At 46.2% G+C, this 16,761-nt stretch overlaps 1 protein-coding gene across 7 annotated transcripts in view; it reads left to right on the forward strand.

Annotated features, from left to right (window-relative positions):
• LRRC8D (leucine rich repeat containing 8 VRAC subunit D) overlaps window positions 1–16,761 on the forward strand; it is a 204,244-nt gene that overhangs the window by 111,322 nt on the left and 76,161 nt on the right. Inside the window, exon 1 of one of the 7 annotated variants that reach the window (XM_075558246.1) lies at window positions 1,542–1,562. The exons of the other annotated variants lie outside the window; for them this stretch is intronic. The gene's annotated coding sequence lies outside the window, so the exon portion shown is untranslated. Of the gene's footprint in view, window positions 1–1,541; window positions 1,563–16,761 lie in introns of those variants that run through there. 7 annotated transcript variants of the gene reach the window in all.

Raw genomic sequence — 16,761 nt, forward strand, 5'->3', positions numbered from 1 at the left:
GCTTCCCCCCGAGGTTACTGTTGACATTCGGCCTTCGTCCTAGCCCTTCCTGTCCTCTGAGCCCTATCTCTGGGTACATGCTGTGCCTTTTGCCTCGTGGATGGTTGGTTCTGAGAAGTATATTTACCTCTTGGGCATTAACTGTTCACTTTCTAGGTATGTCTGTTGGACTAAAAGTTGAGCGCCGGGGTGTGGATTCGATTCCAGGCTTGCCTAGGGCTCAGAGGTTCCACCAGTCCCTATCAGACCAATAGGCCCGGTATTTTTATTTTATTATTCCTTTGAATTTCGTTGCACATTTTTCTCCCACTCTGTGCAGGCCTTTCTATGGTGATTCCTCGAAGAGCAATTAGGAATGGTAGCCGGGCACCACCTCGTTCTAATCTCAGGTCGTGGACCTTGATTCTCTTCCCTCCCGTTTCCTCCAGAGGGGGAGACGCCAGCAGTGGCACCGAGCTGTTTGATGGTGAAAAGTCCAGCCTGTGACTGCAGGTGCAGCAGTCAGCCCCTGGCGTGGGGTGTGTGGGTCCTGGCCGGAGCAGGCTGACCTCTCCGATGTTCTCGACTTGATGGCGAGTTCCGTGCTGTGACTCTCAGAGGAAGTGAGGGATGATAAATCCAGCTGCTGCTTCCTGTTTCTTTAATTCTGAGTTTTTAAAGGGTAGAATGTTTTATTTTTAAACCAGTGGAAAATACCCTCAACCTGTTTCTTGTTAGTATTTCCTTAAAAACTAGATGCACTTACTCACTTGGTTTTTAAATGGTGTGTGTGTGTGTGTGTGTGTGTGTGTGTGTGTGTACACATCTCAAATTCCCATGATGCTGCTTGGGCTGGCTGGCTCTCTCTTTCTCTACAGCAACAGGAATGAAAACCAATTAAGGCAGATTTTACTGGACAGAAAAGCTCTCTGTGAGATTAATGACAGTATCTGGTTCAGAGGAAGCCTCTCATTTCTTTCAGCAGTATTCCTGTCTTGCAGGCTGGCCATGTGCGATTCAGGTCTGGTTTTTCTTCTGTTTAGGATTTAGTCATTAGTGAATAAAGACATGAGTCATTAAGGGAATGCACCTCCTCACACGCCGTAGTTCTCCGAATGTAGCCAACAGGTACAGATTGCTGGGCTGCCGCTCGATGGGCTTGGCTGTGTAACCAGTGACTCCGTAGCTGACTAATTCACAGACACATTTTTCTATGGTTTATTTGTTCCATTTCCTCCTTTCAGAGACAGGGGATGAATGGAATGTGAAATGGTTTGTGTTTTCGGAAGCACGAAGGAGATTTTAGAAATTAAATTTGAAGATTTATTTTCAAGTGACATTATAAGAATATAGCAGATAAAAGCAATCTTACCACTTAAGAAGGGTCTTAGCTCTAATTTCAAGATGCTTAAATTTTAGGACTTTAAGCCTGATCATTGTTTCCCAGTTGGGAAACCACTAACCCCTCTGTGGTAAAAAGACGAGGCTTTCTACCCTGTACATAGTGACAGCCGTGGGAGGCCACATGGGCTGACCCGCTCTAGCTTGGAAATTTGCTGTGAGTGGAAATCGACTCAATGGCAGTGAGTTTAATTTTTGTTGTTGTTGTTTTTTTTGTTTTGTTTTGTTTTGTTTTTTGGGGGGGGTATTTTAAAATTTAATAAATGATGACCCTTAACGTTGTCTAAACAGTCATTTAAGGTTCTTAAAGCGAAGGCATTCCCACAGTCTGGCCTACGTGAGTTATTTATTTACTCCCCAAGACAAAATGTAGAATTGTGGGTTTATTTTTAGGAAAGGGATTTAACATAATAGGGAAATCTTGTTCTTTAAATAAGAACTTGTACTGAAGGTTTGGCTGTGAACTCTGTAAAATTTCAAGCCTCTGACACTTCTGAGCCAGTTCCAGTGCACGCATCAGAGGAACCTCAGCCCCACCAACTTCTCACTGCGTGGCCGTAGGCCTGGCCTGTGAGCGGTCTGAGCGAGAGTTTTCTTGGCTGCAGAATGGAGCTGGCGCTCCTTCTCTGACGACTGACTGCCCATTGGAACCGACCAGAGTGCGTTTGGAAGCCACAGCGAAGTGCTTTTAAACCCTGAGCCGGAGACGACAGTGACAGTGTTAGGTCATGCTGCTCAGCAGTGGCAGGTGGTTTGTCAGTGCTGTCACTTTTGAGTTTGCGCCTTCCCTCCCAAGGCACCGGGATCCTTTTTTCCTTAAGAATTCAAACCTTATCCATTTGGGTGAAGGAAAAGATTCTTACTTTAAAGCCAGCTGGAGGAGGCAAGCATGGCTGTGTTGGGGCAGTCAGACCTGGGTGGAGGCTGGCCCCCTCCTGTGTGAGCTGGGGGCACCTAGATTGCGCATCTAACACGTTGGCCTCTCCTGTGTAAAGCAGCCGGAGCAGCCACACCGCTGTCCAGGGGCAAACGGGATGGTTTAATGAGCTCAGCTTTGTGAGGTGCTTCGTTCCTCGAAGAGGTTCCTTTGTTTCCCTGTGCGTTTGCCTCTGGGGTGCCATGCGGCGCACTCCCAGACCCCAGCGGGGCACAGCATCACCCCTCCCACCCTGCGCCAGAGTGGCCTGTCTGCTCTCCTCCACACTGTGACCAAGGAAGTGAGAGGTAAATTAAGCCAATTTAGGCCACCAGCATTCTCCGTTGGAAATAGTAAATATTTTCTTTTCTCATCTCCTTCCTTCAGCAGAATCTGACTTGAGTTCTTCTAATGCTGGTGAGAAAGCCCGTTTGGCTTCCCTGCGCACATAGAACAACTCACACGTATGTGCAGGTGCTACATGTTTCCTTGGTTTCCTTGTGGGATCTTCAGTTAAAGAGGTTGTAGTGTTCTCTTTGCAAGGCACTTTTTTGTCCTTAGACTTTCCCCGAAACTTGCTTTGCGACTGGAAGAGTAATATAATAGTTAGCAAGGTTCGGGTTTACCTGCTCCCTGCAAGGAAAAGCAAACATTATCTGCCTTTAAGTTCTGTTTCACAAGTTCCATCGGCTGTGAATCCTTTCATCTTTACGCTTTTATCCAGGCGTCTCAGTGGGCTGGACACCTGGGTGAGAGCTCAAGTACGGCAGATGGTATGTGTACCATCCAGGAGACGAGTTGACGTTATGCTGTACACAAGGCCTGGGCTGGTTTGACCAGTTGCAGTAGCTGACTCCAGCACATGGCCCCACCCCAGAGCATAACACCCACAGGCTTTTAAGCAGCTGGTTTTTCAGGAAGTACTAGCCAGGCCTTTCTCCCGAAGCATCTCTGGAAAAGTGGGGGAGCCCGTAAGAGGAAGACCTTTGACAAGATGGATTGACACGGTGGCTGCCTTGATGGGCTCAAGCTTGGGAACAATTGTGAGGACGGCACAGGCCTAGGCGGTGTTTCCTTCTGTTGTGTAGAGGGTCTTTTTGAGTCCGAGCCGACTCCACGGTGCCTGACGACAGCAGCAGCAGCAGCATCTCTCTGCGGACTCTAACCTGCCATCTCACAGATTAGCAGCTGAGCACACTCCCAGTTGGCACCACCAGGGACTCCGAGAAAGCAGGTAGACCAATCAAAAAGAGCTCTGGGCTTTCTCTTCTTAGTCCTTTCACTTCGGCCTTTCTGCTCTCTAAAAACCTGCCCATCATTAAACCTCCCTTCCCTTCTAGCTGCTGCCTCCGCTCTTTCTTCTCCACCCCAGCTAACCAAGTGTCTGAAAGCACGCAGTCCCCTTGTGACTGCTCGCCCACATTGAGCCAGCCTTCTTCACTGAAAGTGCAGGGCCAGAAGCCCTGGTCAACTCCTCAGCTGCCAAGCCCAGCAGTCACCCAGCCCTCCTCCACGTCCCTCTGTCTATCTGTGATGTGTCTCTCTCACCACTGGCCTGGAGCAGTTACTCCTTCGGCATCCAGACCCACGTTCCCTTCATACCTTTCTCTCTCGGTCACTCTTGTTGAATCTTTGTGGTTTTTTTCTTCTTCCCACCTGTTTCCTAAATGCATGCGATCTCTAGGAATCCACCTTTACTCTTTTTTCACTTTGTCTGTTCTCCTTCGTCTGTCTCATCATACACTAACTGATCATAAATCTGTCATTTCATATTGGATCCTTCACTTAAGAAAACAGTCGGCTGATAACCGGATACCTCTGTGTCAATTGGCTACGATCCTAGAGAGTCACACTGAAAAATTGAACTAACCTGGAAATCATTTTAAATATATCTGCTGCCAGCTAGCTACCAGAAAATGTGGTTGTGCAAAAAACAACAACAAAAACCAACTCAAAAAACTCATCAAGTTGATTCTGGCTCCTAGTGACCCTACAGGACGGGGTAGAACTCCTGCTTGGGCTCCCTGAGGCTGTGACTCTTAGGAGAGCAGACAGCCTCATCACTCTCCAATGGAATGGCTGGTGGATTTGAGCCACCAACCTTACAACTGCTTAACCCACAGCAATGGTACTCCGCCTTCTACCTCGCAATTACTGTTCCAGGCTGCCCTTCCTCTCCCCTTCTGGTTGAGTGCTGGTATCACCCCTCCTCTGGATAATGCTGATAGCTTTCTCATTGTTGACCAGAATTATCTTCCTAATTTGTAACTGATCTTGTGACCAGCACCCTGGGCGGCATAGTGGTTGCAAGTTAGGCTGTGCTGAAAGGTTGGCAGTTCAAAACCACTAGCTGCTCTGAGAGGAAAAGACCTAGCTTTCTGCTCCCGTGCACAGTCTCAGAAAGGCAGCGGGAAGGGGGCACTTCCACCCTGTTCAGTAGGGTTGCTGGGAGCCGACATTGACCCGATGGCAGTGAGTGAGTGGGTGAGATCTTGCTGCTCTGTTTGTTCAAACCCCTCTCGATCTAGGGAGAATGAGCAATCACTATCTGCTTTTCTTGGATTCTTTACTCTCAGGTGATATGTGAACAAAGTGGATCATCCATCCACTTGCTGCACAATTTGGATCCATTTCCTGGCTGATATGCTGTGGTATACCAGCAATAGGGAAAATATATCTGCCAACATACAGTTACTCCCAGCCCACCACACAGGACAACCTCCACGTGGGACCAGCCTCAGCTGTTTCCTGCTTTTGCTATAAAAATATTAACATTCACATACATCATGGTGGAGAAAAGTTGGGGGGGAGGGGCGGGAGTACTCTGTTTAGATGGAGTTTTTTCTATTCCATCTCCTTTTCATCCTAGATTTCTTACGAGGAAAATAGATGTAATTATGCAGCATACCATAATGTTACATAGTCCACCCCTCTCCAGAGACACCACCACTTCAAGTCAGCTATAGCTGTGAAATGCTTTCTTATAAACCCACTGCCATTTAATCAATACCGACTCATACCAGCCCTGTAGGACGGAGTAGAATGCCCCCATGAAACTCCTGTCTCTCAGGCTGTCGCTCTTTTTCGGCTGTTGATGTTTTATAAATCATTTTATTAGGGACTCCAACAGTTTTTATAACAATCCATACATCCATTGTACCAAGCACATTTGTACATATGTTGCCATCATAATTTTCAAACATTTTCTGTATACATGAGCCCTTGTATCAGCTTCTCTTTTTCCCCTCCCTCCCCCAACCTCCCACCCTCGTGGACCCCTTGAAAAATTATAAATTATTATTATTTTAATATCTAACACCAACCATTATCTCCCTCCACCCATGTTTCTGTTTGTCCCCCTGGGGGTGGGGGTAATATTCAATCATTGCGATCAGTGCTCCCTTTCTGTCCCCGCCTTCCCCTACCCTCATGGTATCGCTACTCTCATTACTGTACCTGAGGGGGTTATCTGTCCTGGATTCCATGTGTCAGGAGCTCCTATCTGTACCAGAGTACATGCTCAGGTCTAGCCTGATTTGTAAGGTGACACTAGGGTGATGATAGTGGGCAGAGGCAGCCTTCAGAAACTAGAGAAATGTTGTGTGTTTCATCAGTACTGTACTGCACCCTAGCTGACTCATTCCTTCCTTGTGACCCTTCTGTGAGGGGATGTCCGGTTGTCTACAGATGGGCTTGGGTCTCCACTCCGACCCCCCTCATTCACATCAATTTGATTGTTTGTTTTGAGTCTTCCAATACCTGATCCTGTCAACACCTCGTGATCACACAGGCTGGTGTGCTTCTTCCATGTGGACTTTGTTGCTTCTCTGCTAGATGGCCACGTGTTTAATGTCAAGCTTTTAAGACCTCAGATGCTATATCTTATTGTAGCTGGGCACCATCTGCTTTCCTCACTTCATTTGCTTATACACCCATCTTGTCTTCAGCGATCATGTTGGGAAGGTGAGCATGACAGAATGCCAGGTTATTAGAGCAAAGTGTTCTTGCATTGGGGCAGGACTTGAGTAGAGGCCCAATATCCATCTGCTACCTTAATACTTAACATATAAATATGTGTACATAGACTTATATCCCTATCATTATATGTTAATATATTTACATATGTGCATGCTGTATGTAGACCTCTATAAATGCCTCTTGCCTTCTAGTCCTTTCTTCGGTTTCCTTTTACTTTCCTCCTGTCCCAGTGTCATATTTGACCTCCATTCAGCTCTCAGTAATTCCTGTCGGCCGCATTGCACTTGATTAAACCCCACCAGGCATTCTGTGCCCTCCTTACCATCAATTTTAGATTTCTTGCTGTTCCCTTGTTCCTGGGTTTGTTAACATCACTTCCTTTCTCCCTACCTCCTCCTCCTCTCCCATGTCCTTATGGAACCATCGGCCCCATTGCTTTCTCCTCAGGATTGTAAAAAAAAAAATCTTAGATAGGCATGGGGCCGGGGGAGCCTGTAAATAGTTCTAGGTCTGTCTGCTGACCCTTTTGAATATTCTCCAATCAGGTCTAATAGGGTGCCAAGCTCTGGGCCCTGAGTCAGAAATGTGTTTTGGGGAGTCCTTGGGGACTCCGTTGCTTTGCTCCCCTTGCTGCTCTGTTGTGCTCCCTTCATGTTTGACTCCACTGTGGGGGGTCAGAGCAGGCAGAATTCCTGTATCGTATCTCCAGTGCTGTCCCCATAATGCTGTGGGTCAGTGAGGGGACATTGTGTCTCATGGTCGGGTCACTCCTATGGTCCTCTGTGCATTGGCAGAAATATCCTTGAGGCTTGGTTGGCCAGGATGAGGTTTTCTCTCTCTCTCTCTCTCTTTCTCTTTCTCTTTCTCTTTCTCTCTCTCAGTTTGCTCCCGTGTGTGGTCTGGGTAGAGGACTGTAACTCTTTACAGGAGTAGAAAGCCCCATCTTTCTTCGTCAGAGCAGCTGGTGTCAAACTGCTGTCTTGTTGGATCACCACCCGGTGCATAACCACTATGGCACCAGGGCCCCTCTGTTACTGCTGGTAGGTGCCATCAAATCAGTCCTAATTCATTCTGACCCTGGGCCCAACGAAACAAAACACTGCCAGTCCTGTGCCACCCTCACAAGCGTTAGATTTGAGCCCATTATTCCTGCCATTGTTCAGCCCCTCTTACTGAAGGTCAGCGCTTTCTGCTGACACTCTACTTTGCCAAGCATGATGTCCTTCCCCAAGGACTAGTCCCTTCTGATAGCCTATCCAAAACACTGGAGTCTAGATATAGCCATCCTTGATTGTAAGGAGTGCTATACTTCTTCCAAGACAGATGGTCATTCTTCGGACAGATCCTGATATATTCTGTATTTGTTGCCAGTACCACAATCAAATGAATCAGTTCTCCAGGCTTCCTTATTTATTGTCCAGCAAAAAACAAACTGTGGTTGTGCCTATATTATATTAAACATCAATTTCATGAGATGGCACCATAATTTGACCCAAATGATTCAGCAAATCTCCACTCTATAATATAATGCATAGTGTTTGAGAATAAATCAGTCAACAATTGAATAATCACCTCTCTCTTATATATGCCTTAGTAAGCTGCGCATAATGAGATTGCCCCATCCCGTTCTTGTAACCCTGCTGGCACAGCGGTTAAGCTCTAGGCTGCTACTCGAAAGACCACCCTTCAAATCTACTAGCAACCCCAGGGGACAGAAGACCAGGCAGCCTGGTGGCCACACAGATCATGGGTCAGCTCGACTCTGTGCTACAGAACCGTTGTGACTCAATACTGATGGCACTCACACACCGCCGGACACTGTTCTGGTCCTTATTCTGTGGTGTGTGTAATGTTCTAAATGACCCAGTGATTTCTAAAAACATTATACTAATGTGTTTACTGTTTCATCCCACCCACCCACCCCGTCCCTGTCTCATGAAGACAGTGGAAGATAATATTGTAATACTCCAAAAATAATCACATCTCAAATGGATGAATTCTATTATTTATAAGATTTCATAGACACTCGGTCTGCTCTTTGGGGCTTCAATTCGCAGTGTCTGTGTCAGGAATGCCAGGCACAGTCGATGGCGAGGTAACGGTTCAGATGGGGCCTCAGTTTACATGTTAGGTTGTGTCTTTTTCTCCCCGAGCAGAACACAGACTGCGCCGAGAAATACTGCTGTTGTGAGAGGCCATCTGCCGTGCAGCGAGCCTGTGCGCCACACTGCCTGCTCCTGCGGGCCCACTCGATTGGTGTCATGCCTCAGCCCCTTCGTCAAACCGCCTCACTGAGGGCCTTCCTCATTTTCATCACCTTCCCCTTTCCCAAGCACCATGTCCTTTCCAAGGGACCATCTCTCCTCGAACCACGTCCAAGTACGTGAGACCAAGTCTCGCTGTCCGCACGTATAAGGGACATTCTGCTTGTCCACTGTTGGTTATCTCCTAAGATAAACCACTACCGTTGAGTTGTTCCAACTCAGAACAACCCTGTGGAACAGAGCAGACTCCTTAGAGTTTCTGAGGCTGTAAATCTGTTTGTTTTTTTCTCATGGAGAGCATTTGGTGACTGAACTGCAGGCCATGAGCGGCTAGCCGCAAGCCCACAGGGCCGCCATTGTGTCTTCACGTTAAGATCGGTGGTTATTGATACACTGGTGCCACTCATGCGCAAACAGGTCCTTTTCAAAAATCTCAGCTAGTCATTGGTTTTTAATTAAAAGGTCATGTTATTGGGGGCTCTTACAACTCTCCTAACAACCTGTACATCAGTTGTATCAGGCGCATTTGTACATATGTTGCCATCGTTCTTTTCTAGACACTTTCTATTGAGCCGTTAGTATCAGCTCCTCTTTTTTCCACCCCTCCCCCACCTCGTGACCCCTTCATAAATTATAAATTATTATTATTTCCATAGCTTACACCAGCTGCTGCCTCCCTCCCCCCAGAGTTCCTGTTGTTTGTCCCCCAGGAGGGGGGTTGTGATTACGTGTCGATCATGGCGATCGGTTCCCCTTTCCTTCCCCCTCTCCCCACCTGCCCCCTACCCTTCTGGTATATGTCCCAGATTATCCAAAGTCTAAGATCTTCATATTACCTTCAAAGAAGCAGCTCATTTAAAATCAGTGACAGCATACTGAACAAGAAAGTGCTCTAGTTGCTTTTGTCTTGGCCCTTCCCACTCCAGGACAGCTGAGGAGTTTTCTAAAGGATGAGCTTCTGCATTGTGGCTCTTTCTTAACGCACTGCTGATGATCAAGGCACAAGCCATTGAGCCACTGAAAGGGTGGTGGCTCGGGTTCACCAGTGACCTCAAGGGAGTCTTATTTCTGTAAAGACTGCAGCCAAGAAAGCTCTACGGTTCTGCTCTGTCACCGGGGACGTTCCTTAGGAGGCGGAATTAACTCGAAGGCACCTGACACCAGCTATTTCATAACTGAGAGAGTTACGGTGTCCTATAAGAACGCTGGTTCTCTCTGAAAACGCCACTAATTCTTGATACTTGAGAAAAAGGAGACCTTTAATATCCAAGCATACCCACCCTAGGGAAAGGCTTCCATTGCAAGCCTATTAGACCTGGTTTTCTAAGTAAGAATCATTTGTAATTTTCACAAGACCTCCACAAATAGAGGCTAAGTACGTAGAAACTAGATTAAGGAAACCAAATCTGAATAAAACATTGCTTTGTTTCATGGATGCCTTTGAAATAGGACAAAAGGAATAATGTTCACTCAGGTTTACCAATTTATCACAAATTCTGAAGGGAGGCTTTGTTTGCATTCCTTTAAACGGCCAAACCCTGTGAGAGAATTTTCAGCTGTCGCTAAGATGTTTTTCTCCAGCCAATAACGAGCTCTGCTGTACAGACGTTACATTGTCAGAGACCGGAGTGACTGCTGCAGTCTTGGTCTCCGTGGCATTTGACTGCATTGTCGCTTTATGCTGAAGTTATTCCCTCGAAGTTCCCTTCCCCGCTCAACACTTGGTTCTCTCTGTGCTCCGTTCTCTTCATTGACATTTTTCTCTGTCAAAGTCTTCATAGACCTCCCTGTCACCATCCCATTCAAAATCCTGTTTTTCCCGGGGTGGGGGGTGGGGGGAGGTCTTCGCCTCTTTCTGGACCTCTCCGGCGGCTTTGGGGAAATGGTTTGAGTGGGAACGCTCCACGTGCTCACCCCCCGTGTGTCCCCAACACAAGAGGTGGCCTGTGTGCCTTGCCACCATGGTGTCTCACCCCCCTTTCGCTGGTCAGGGACGTGAAGGAGCAGTAACTTCCCGAGTTTGCATGGTTGGTAAAAGCATCACTGGTGTTGCTCCCACTTTACAGGCGTATTTTAAGAGAGGAGTTGAGACGTACCCTCAAAATGTTCAATTTCTTCCCGGTGCTCTTACAGCCAGTGTGCGGACAATTGGTTATGAATCGAAAATTCACTTATAAATTAGTAGCTGAGTGATACTCTAGATCATTGGTACATAACGACACTGCTTTCTTGCATTCTTAGTACAGGTTTAAAGTATGTGACTTTGTTCTTATACTTGCATCACTTATATCTTTACCCCTCACCCCAATTTACCCCACTATCATTTCTTTATAAAATGTAAAGAAATTTTAAGTATTAAGAAAAAAGAAATTTTAATTGACCTAAGGAAACACACCAAAGAATGAAGCTTTGCTTTCTTCCCTATCTTTCAAAAGGGTGTTCTGATGTTTTGTGGTTTTTTAATAAGTGAATTTTTATTTATTCTAGAGGCTAGTTTTTACTAGTATGAAAAAATTACAGATTTTGCCTATAGGACTAAGATATTAGAAGCTGTTTTTCTCATTATATTGCACACCAACAGCATACAGTATATGAATACATCACTCCTGTCAAGGTAATTCTGATACATAACAACCCTACAGGACAGGGTGAACTGTCCTTGTGGACTTCTGAGACTTGACCTCTTTCCAGGAGGAGAAAGCCTCATTGTTCTCCTGCAGGGCAGTTGGGGGTTTTAAACTGCTGCCCTGGTAAGTAGCAACCACATCGCCAGGAAAGGTTTGTGGGGAAAGTTTTCATCCTATTTTTCCACAAACTTTTGAACCCCACTTATATTGTGTACGTTCTCTATTTAGTGAACACCAAACTAACTAGGTTTGGTTTTACAATTGTTTTTTGCCCAGAAATGTTACAAAGAGAAGTTACCGATCAAGTATATGTTAATGACTCTAAAATAATCTTTTTCAGACTCTCTAAGCTTGCAGATTTTGTGGTGTGCTTGATGCCAAGTGTGTCAAGGCCAAGAAAAAACATCCGTCTCTTGCACGAACATGTTGTTCAGTTGTGCACGGGGTCCAGCAGGAGCCCACCGCCATGCTTATGGCAGCTAACAGCAAGAGCCCACTGGGGGGCTGATCGAAAAGATAAATGATATCAAAACCACTGAAATCCATGCGGAAGAACAAGAACGTGCAAATCCAATCTGGGGGCCATCCTTAACAACTGACTCTCTCAGCCTTCCCACGTAGTCTGTCAGGAAGCTGTGTCGTTGTTCCCTAGGTCTGATTAGCTTGTAAATCCACCCCTTTAACTCTCTTCTTCACCACTCTCAGCCTAGTCCTTTGCCCAGAACATCGCATTTCCGAGCTCCTTCATAGTGGTTATGCATGGGGCTGCAATCCACATGGTTGGCAGTTCAAAACCACCAGCAGCTCCAGGGGAGAAAGACTGGGCTTTCTACTTCTGTAGACAGTTACAGTCTCAGACACCCACAGTGGATTGCTATGAATCAGCGTTGATGTGACGGCCGTGGGTGACTGTGCCTCACTAACATGTACATTAGGCCAAGCATGATCTTTTAGGAGACACAATTCTTCATTTCCACTTACCTCCCAACCCAGCTAAAAACACATCAGTGGCTCCCCACTGGCTGTAGGTTAATGAAAATCAAAACTTTCCCATGGCTGACAGGAACTTGCATGGTATCACACTGTGCACCCTCAGGGTGGCTAAGTCCCAGACTACTAACCTCCTTTCATTCCATCTGATGTTCTTCACTCCACTTCACTGGAGCCTTGCACATTCTGGTCCAACCTGCACACTCACCTTGCGAATGCACTTGCTTCACACCTTAGTTGAGTCATGACTCCCTCAGAAAATCATTCCCTGAACGTTCTGACCGCATGGAACCCACCAGTTTCCATTCTTGTGCGATTAGAGCAAGGCCCAGGTTTTCTGGACTCGGACATTTTTGTAGTGGGAAGGCCCTTGTTATGAAAAAGAACACACAGGTAAAGATACAAAGGCAGGCTCGGGGCCTTGGGAGGGGCCTGTACATGCTAAACCTGCCCCTGCCTGCTCCTCTTCTTGATGGCTCTTCTCTGTTCCTAATTTGATTTCTATATGCAACTAGATGTTTATTTGTTCTCTAGATTACGTTCCTGTGAGAGAGGAAATGACTGGATTTCCCAAGGAGTTAGCAGAGTGTTAGCACTTGAGTGTGCAGTATATATTCATCAATGGGAAGATAAAAGTGAGGGAGTGAATACTTTAATGAATATTTAGCCTAAGATAACCAGCTAATACCTATCCTGACAATATCAAATATAGTTGAACTTCTTAAAAGTTGATGGCTTTTTATAGAAGTTCGACAAAAGACAAGCAAGCTTCCCTTAGTTCTCGGCAGTAAAGAAGAATGTTGTAAGATATTGTTAGGTGCTGTCGAGTTTACTTCTGCTCACATATGACCACATTCAACAGAATTGATCTAACCCATAGTGTTTATAGGCAGCTAGGATGGTGAGACTTCATCTCACGGCTGTAGACATGTTATCAGGAGGAACCAGTCTCTGGAAAAGGATGTCATGTTGGAGAAAATAGAGTTGTTGTTGTTGTTGTTAGGTGCCACCCAGTTGGTTCCAACTCATAGGAACCCTATGGACAACAGAGCACAACATTGCCTGGTCCTGCTTCATCCTCACAACCTTTCTTAAATTGAGCCCATTGATACGTCATCCCCATCCTCGCTTCCAAGGGGCATTCTGGCAGTACTACTTCCAAGATTGATTTGTTGTTTCAGCAGCCAATGGTACTTTCAATATTCCCCACCAGCACTCCAGTTCAAATGCAGTGATTCTTCTTGGGGCTTCCTTATTCAGTGTCCAGCTTTCACGTGCATATAAGGCAATGGAGAACACCATGGCTCGGGCCAGGTGCATTTTCGCCCTTAAAGTCACATCCTTGTTTTTCAACACTTTAAGGAGGTCTTACGCAACTGATTTACTCAGTACATCCTTTGATATCTAGACTACTTCTTCCATGAGCATTCGTGGCGGATCCAAGCAAGATGACAATATGTGACAACCTCCACCTTTTCTCCATTCATCATGATGTTACATATTGGTCCAGTTGTGAGTGTTTGGGCTTTCTTTACATTGAGTTGTCATTGCCTAGTGAAGGCTGCAATCCTGGATCTTCATCAGGAAGTGCTTTAAATCCTTCTCGCTGTCAACACACAAGGTTGTATCATCTGCACATCGCAGATTGTTAACAAGCCTTCCTCCAATCCTGATGTCAATTTCTTATTCGTATTGTCCAGCTTTGTAGATTATTAGCTCAGCATACAGATCGAATAAGAACAGCGAGAAGATGCAACCTTGACATACACCTTTCTTTATTTTAACCCAAACAGCAGCACCTTGTTGTTTTCGTATAGCTACCTCTTGATCTATGGACAGATTATTTCCCCAGGAGCACAATGGAGCGTTTTGGAATTTCCGTTCTTCATAAGGCCAGCCATAGCTTGTCATGATCCACACAGTCGAATGCCTTGGCCTAGGCAAAAACTACAAGTTAACATCTTTCCGGTGTTCTCGGCTATCAGCCAAGATTCACCCAATATCATCAGTAACCTCCTTTATTCCATGCCCTCTTCAGAATCCAGCCAGAATTTCTGGCAGCTCTTTGTCAGTGTACTATTACAACTGTTGTTGACTGATCTTCCACATAATTGTACTGCCATGTGATATCAATGAAATTGTTTGATAATTTCAAAATCCTACTGGGTCACCATTCTTTAGAAGGGGTACCTCTATCTGGATCTTTTCCAGTCGGTTGGCCAAGTAGTGGCCAACTTCCAAATTTCTTGGCACGGCCTACTGAGTGCCTCGAGTGCTGGAGCAGTTCAGTTGGTTTTCCCTCAGTTCCTGGAGGCCTGTTTGTGGCAGATGCCTTCAGTGGAGCTGGGACTTCGTCCTTCAGTATTTTGTTCTTAATCATATGCTGCTTCCTGAAATAGTGGAATGCTTTTTGGTAAAGTGGCCCTGTGTTTTTTCCATCTTCTTTGCCTGCTCCCTGCATCGTTCAATATTTTCTCCATAGAATCTCAATTTTGCAACTCACGGCTTCCTTTTCCCCCCTTCAGTTCTTTAAGTCTTTAATTCTTTATGCTGCTTGTTCTTCCCTTCTGGCTTTCTACATCTAGGTTTTTGTCTGACCATGTTCTGCTAGTCATAACGTTTTCCGTGGCTATTTCTCTGACGTGGACAGCCTATTCCTTCCTCATAGTCCGGCCTCAGGCTGGAATCCCTGCTGAAACTGTTTGCTTTGCCGGCATTTGAAATGCCAGTGACATCCAGCATCACAGCAGTGCCCAAGCCACCACGCATGACAAACTGACAGACAAGTGGGGGATAAAGTAGAGGGCCAGTGAAGAAGGGGAAGACTCTCAAGGCGATGGATTGTGCCATTGACCCCAACATTATGATGGTTGTTCGGATCGGGCAAGATTATGTTTGTTTTACTTAGGGTCGCTATGAGTTGGAACTAACTCACCCCACAGAATCGCAACTGCTTTATGGGGCAGTTTGCCAAGTCTTTCTCCCACAGAGTCACTGGGTGGGTTTGAACCACAAACTTCCCAGGTAACCAGCTAAGTGCTTAACCGTTGTGCTACTGGAACTCATGAAGATTTTCTTACCGTTTTTTTAGGGAAAACGCCTCCTTCAACATAGTGAGTAATGACAGCAGCTAACTTTTATTGAGCGCTTGCTCAGAGCAGCACTTTGGCACAGTGTTCTCATAGAAATGCTTCGTGGCGGCAGTCAAGTGTACACAGCAGTGAGATGGGGCACTCACCACTACCTTAGGGTTCCCTTTAGCCAAACGCCTGCTTTACCGCCTGTGTGGGAGGGCAGAGCGGAGAAGGAAGGGCTGGTGCACTGGCAGCTTCTTCATCTCCATTTTGGAAGCTCCTTGCTCCTTGGCCTTTCATGTTACCTGCTTATGTGCTGGGCCAGTGCTTGCTTGCCTCTGCCCCAGAGTTGACTGACTTCTAACCTGTCCTGCCCCAGGGATCAGATCTGGGAGGGTGTGCCCAGGCTCACCTTTATCCGTTCTTCCTGTAGAATGTTTGATGGTGAGCCAAGCTGGGTACAGATGGCCCATCCTAATGAGCTTCAGAGTAACCTGTTACAAAGAGCTGTGTCCAGCTGTCCATCTGGACATTGAAGAATGCTAGTCAGAGGTGATCATTCTGACTCGGGAGTAATGAATTCTGACCTTTCCTCGCTGGTAGTCTTTGGCTCACAGCGTCAGTATCTCCTGAGCCCTCTCCTGGAATGCTAGGATGGGTCTAGGTGAGTCATCCCATTAACAAACTTTTATTAGGTGCCTAACCTATGCCATGCCCGGGGGACATACAGATCAAAGAGATCATCTTCCCATCAAGGAAGGAATTAAAATCCAAATGAGAAGAAACAGAAAGGGAGGCTGACATGACCAAACCTTTACAGTTCAGCCAGGGTCAGGAGCGCCCTCTGTTTGACTCATGCATTCCTAACGCCCCCCTCCAGAGGCTCCCCAGGCTCACTGCCATCCTGTGGCTTCCGACTCAAAGCGACTGCGGAGGACAGGCTAGAACTGCCCCTGTGTGTGACGGGATACTGTACCTCTTTCCTGGAGCAGAAAACCTCGACTTTCTCCCACGGAATGGCGGTAATTTGAAACTGCTGACTTTGCAGTTCTCAGCCCAATGCATACTCCACCAAAGGCTACGCTTTCCTTTAAAATATATATATTTATATAGTCATTGTCTGAGTATCTTTCTCTCTTATCTGAGTATCTTTCTGTCACTAATGTTTTGCTCCTTTCCGAGGAGTATTAATCACTCTGGGGAGGCGTGCTTTCCAGTTATTAGCACACCAGGAAGAAGCGGGCTCCCCGCTGTCCCTATTCAAAGCAGACGTCCATAGGTTTGGGATCAGAAGGGCTATCTGTCCCAGAAGACAGTTGAAAGAGAAGGTGGCAAACTTCCTGGGATTCTGGAAAGCTGCTTTGAGAGGGAGTGGTACTAGCGTGTTTTATTAGCTAAAGCAGTGGTTCTCAACCTTCCATATGCCGCGACCTTTTAATACAGTTTCTCGTGTTATGGTGACCCCCAACCATAAAATTATTTTCATTGCTACTTCATCATTGTAATTTTGCTACTGTTATGAATTGGGTCGC

The sequence above is a fragment of the Tenrec ecaudatus genome, chromosome 1, assembly GCF_050624435.1.
Source record: "Tenrec ecaudatus isolate mTenEca1 chromosome 1, mTenEca1.hap1, whole genome shotgun sequence".
Classification (NCBI taxonomy): domain Eukaryota; kingdom Metazoa; phylum Chordata; class Mammalia; order Afrosoricida; family Tenrecidae; genus Tenrec; species Tenrec ecaudatus.